The 4,880-nt window shown below is 43.2% G+C and overlaps 1 pseudogene; it reads left to right on the forward strand.

Annotated features, from left to right (window-relative positions):
• Nucleotides 1–1,655: 1,655 nt before the first annotated feature.
• On the forward strand, nucleotides 1,656–4,578 carry LOC108953867 (annotated as a pseudogene).
• The last annotated feature ends 302 nt before the right edge of the window (nucleotides 4,579–4,880 follow it).

Raw genomic sequence — 4,880 nt, forward strand, 5'->3', positions numbered from 1 at the left:
CGATTTCCCGCCGTGATCTGCAGTCAATCACAGGTCTCGAGCCCGCTAAACTCATCGCAGGCTACTTAATGCAACTGTCGCAAGTGTACAGGAATTAGTAACACTGATTTACAGGCATTTGCCTTCTCTTCATCTCGCGGCTCGCCAAGAAACATCCGTAACATTCAGCTTTTTTCTAGGATCAAGCACGAATCAAAGCTAGCGATCGGCACTAAACATCGAACGGAAAGGGCGAAATCGAAAGGGAGATCGTTACTCGACGAGAGCTGCGCCCCGGGATTTCTCACTGAGGCCGGAGGACTCGAGACTGCACTCATCGTCACGGCGTGCGGCGGCGGGAGCGAGGCCAGCGATTGACGGAGGCGAAGCGCGAGGGCGGCGAGGTTCGATTCGAGAGAGAGATGAGAAATAGTATCGATGCAGCTCGCTCGCTTAGGAGCGACACAGTCGAAGAGACGAAGAGCGGTGGCGATCCCCTGCTTCGCGGCTTCGATGATTAGCGATGAGATGAGGGCTTTTACGGCCGTTGATTCGATCCTTAAGCAAGATCCCACGCAGTCCGATCGCTTTCAGCCGTTGAGTTGGATTTGGCCGAGCGTTTTGAGAAGAAAGATGAAAGATAAATTGAAACTTTTAGGATTGACATGGGAACAGAGCATCAGTATAGCGAGACTGGTTTACGAAATTGGTATTCGAAACGTGCGACGGATTGTAAGTATTCAATTTAAGATATTCGTCAATTACAATTTGATTAGTTTTCATAATTTGTATACTAAATGACTCGGCAAAATGCAAGCATTGATTAAATAAGTAAGTTTGATTAAATCATCATAACTTGTCTTATTAGTATGTATATGGATTTCATAAAATATTCTGAGTAAATATAGCATTTTCTCACGCCGAAATTGGTTTGTCTTACTCAATATTTAATTTGATTCTTGAACTTTACATTTGGTTAAGTTGGTTATTGTAGTGCTTGATTTGAATCGATTTTCTCTTTTTAGTTAACATGACAATCCAACTCACTTTGTGGAACCCATGAGGAGAAGAGAAAAAGAATTGGGGTTCGACGCTGCCATTGCGCCTCTTGTATCGTGCAACATTCATGGACTCTTGCTCAATGGTGGCAAGCAATGGCACCATGATTAAGTGTGGGTTTTGTTGCACTTGCTTGCTATTGACCAAAGCAAGGAGGCCTCGTTCGACATATGTGGAGAGCGTGGCAGCGCCATCCCTAATTATCTCTCTCCCCCATAATTGAAGTTTGAAGTAGAACCAGAAAATCGCAAACAAAATCAAGACATGAGGGAGGGGAGGGTGAGACTAACTCAAACCCTCTCCCATAACTGAAGTTTGAAGAAGGCAATGGAAAGAAGAGAGGGATAAGACTCTTCAAGTCTTCTTATGATGTAACTCTTCATTCGAAGTAGATAAAAAAATGGTTATTTTTACTTATTTCTAGTTCCAAAGTTCAAACGTAGTAATTTAAGGACCGATTATTCTCAACTTTATTCTATTCAGATTTTTATGTCCCACTCGTTTAAATTTTTAAATTATAGACCAACCACGCAAAAATCAATCTTACTGTGGTAATACTCCTCTTTATGAAGGAGGCTGGAGAAGGGACAAAGGTGTAAATTGGCGGGGAAAGGATATGAGGCGAACCCGGATTTTTTGCGGTTCCTTTAGCAGATGACGCAGCATCTGCAAACCGCGAACAGCACAACGGCCATGGCTTCCGTCCGGAGCTTCCGCAAACCGACCGCCCTCGACGGTCATCTTCTCCGTCCGGCAGCCGCCTCGAACCGGCCGCCGGACGTCGCGAAGCAGCTCGCCCCTCCGGCTCGCGGCACTTCGCGGAGGCTCGCGGTCTTGATCTCTTCGCTGCCGCTGCCGCTCGCGCTCGCGCTCACTTCGCTGCCGCGGTCGTCGGAGGCCCGGGAGAGGCGCAACCGGAAGGCCATCCCTCTCGAGGAATACGCCACGACCCGTGAGTCTCCCGAGCCCTCCCATTTTTTTTTTCTTTCTCTCGTTCCTCGGTTTCCCGTCGCGTCGAGAGCGTGACTTTGGTCGTGCTCTGCTGTCGCGCGTGCCGGGAGATGTTGCCGATTCCCTTGTTTGTAGTTGGACGCGAAACCGAATTCGATGTCGGATGGGGTGTTTGAAATACGTGCTTCATCCATCCTTGTGATAGAGTGAGCAAGTTGCTACGATGATGCAAGTGATGCGAGTATAATAGGCATTTGAGGAAGTAATTCGAGTCGCAATGTCGTTAGATACGTCTCGGAACTAGGTCGCGTTGCGATAAATGGGAGCTGGAATGTTACTTGTCAGAGGCTCTGAATTGTGATTTGCGCGGATTTTAGTCTGATGGTGTAGTTATAGTCAAGTTGTTCCTGCAGTTTCATTCTTCGGCGGAAGAGTGGAGAGGTGGTAGTGTGTTATTGTGTGTCTGTGGTTTGCCTTTCATGGACTGTATCTTTGACAATTTTGAAGCTGCCACTTGATATGATCATGTAGTTGAAGTGAATATGATTGGCATTAAAGATGTAATTCAGTCACATCGTGTCCTTAGGGACGATTAGAATGTGCATAGTTCAAAAAAGTTGGAGCTGGTAGTAATTACTAGTCCGAGTCTTGGTTCACAATTCGCATGGATTCTGTGGCTTTGTCATTTAATTCTGCTTATGCTAAGATCTTGAAGTTTACCTTGTGACTCTTTGTGCTACTTCTCTTTGTCATCATACCTGATGGAATGCAGTAGGAAAGGAATGCTTCCCTCTATTCATATCATTTCGTAGGGCCTAGCTTAGTTTTACTTTCCCCCCACTCCTCTTTCCCATGTACTACCTCTATAACCCATTTATTCAATTTAAAGTATTTCCTAACTGGACTCGTAAAAAGTTTTTGTTTTTTTTCCTGCCAATAGATGCCCAAACTCAAACTTAATTCCTATTCCCCATACAGAGCAGAAAAGAATTGAAATCTAAGCTGCCAGATCTGTGGGGAAAAGGGTTCTCTTGTGTTTCACGAGAGGAAGTCGCATTTTAGCATCCTATCTGTTCTGTTTTAGTAAGCAATTCCAATACCTGCAACAGCTGATGGAGTGAAATACTATGATATCATTGAGGGAAAGGGTCCAGTAGCTACAAAAGGATCGACAGTCCAGGTTTGCTGATGTTGGTTTTCTGTTTATATTTCCTTGAGTAATATATGAACTGGTAACATTCTGTGTTCAATCCTCTGTTGCAGGTGCATTTTGACTGTATTTATCGTGGTATTACTGCTGTATCAAGTTGAGAATCTAAGCTTTTAGCTGGAAATCGCATCTTTGCTCAGGTCTTATACTTTGGATTTTCTTTTTTCATTTCATTTTGTTTTTTGTTACAGAAAAATTTCCCTCATTTTTGACTTGTGCCTTATCTGGACAAATGCTTTGCTAATGTGCAAGCTTACTTGGCATTATTAGCCATATGAATTCAAGGTAGGATCTCCTCCGGGAAAGGAACGCAAGCGTGGATCTGTAGATAATCCAAATGGATTATTTTCAGCACAGGCAGCTCCCAAGCCGCCACCTGCTATGTACTCGATAACAGAAGGGATGAAAGTGGGTGGAAAGGTGATTTTCTCTTGGTTCCCAGCGGCAGTAAATATTCATCAATGTGGCTAGTTTGCCATTCAGTACCTGAATTGCATACCCTTTGACTAGTGCTGTTGTATTTTCCTTGTCATATCTTCTCTGTCTTATTGTTCTTGAACTTTTGTCCTTTTTCAGAGGACAGTGATCGTTCCTCCAGAGGCTGGCTACGGTCAGAAGGGAATGGCTGAGATACCGGTAGTCTTTGTATTCTTGATCATGACTAACAATCATTTTTGTTGTGACATGAGTACCTTTATTATGGCCATCAAATCAGCAGGTCATCAAATGATGTCATTGGGAATTAACAACTTTGTGTTTAGGAGCTGAAAATACCACCAAATGCCTGGTTCTTAGAGCTTGCTTGAATTTTATTGCGTCTTTTAAGATTTCAATTCCAATCCTAACTGAGGTTTTCAGTATATTTGCATGCTGGCTGGAGTTCAGCTGCATTTGGCATCTATGAACGTGTCATTACATGTTGTTGAAAGGTAAATATGATTTATTCCGGAGAGTAATTGTATTTTCCTTTTCCAGCCAGGAGCCACCTTTGAACTGAATATCGAGCTTCTGCAAGTAGAACAGCCTGAAGGAAACCAGACTTAGCATTGGGTGAGCAGGACCATGAGGAGATGGAGTTGATATAATGCTGAAATTTTGTCTCTTTTTCTTCTAACAGAAGGCAGATGAGTCGGCTGAGGGATCCTTATGGGCAGAGCCATTAGTCAGATTGAAATTGTGACTCTCCAGTTTCTACATATACTGTCTGTATCAAAAAGCCCCTGCACATTTTGTTTGTATCTACCAGGATTTTGGAATTCAACGAAACACCTTCTTCATCTTCTTATATTCTTGCTTCTAATGCTGCAGAATTCACTGATAATTGTCTGTACTGTATAAATGAGACTGTTGACCGCATGAGTAGAGACTAAATTTCCAAACTTCTCTCCCATCCTCTTTAAGGAAAACAAGATGGGCACCTGCTTGCAACAACTCTGGTTTATCTTATCACAAGAATGGGAACATTGGATGATAGTTAGGAACAGTGTTTTTGTGCTCTGCCATATTTACAGTTGCGAATTTGGCATACTTGTTCCATCAACCTTGAACATTTGTTGAATGAAGAAGCAAAATTTAGACGGATGAGGAGCATGCAAGTTGCAACAGAATTGCATATTATGTCAAAACAACGAGTAGTCCACTATGTCATTTTTTTTCTTCTTTTGAATTGCTGGCATTTTTC

Source organism: Eucalyptus grandis, chromosome 6, assembly GCF_016545825.1.
Source record: "Eucalyptus grandis isolate ANBG69807.140 chromosome 6, ASM1654582v1, whole genome shotgun sequence".
Lineage (NCBI taxonomy): Eukaryota > Viridiplantae > Streptophyta > Magnoliopsida > Myrtales > Myrtaceae > Eucalyptus > Eucalyptus grandis.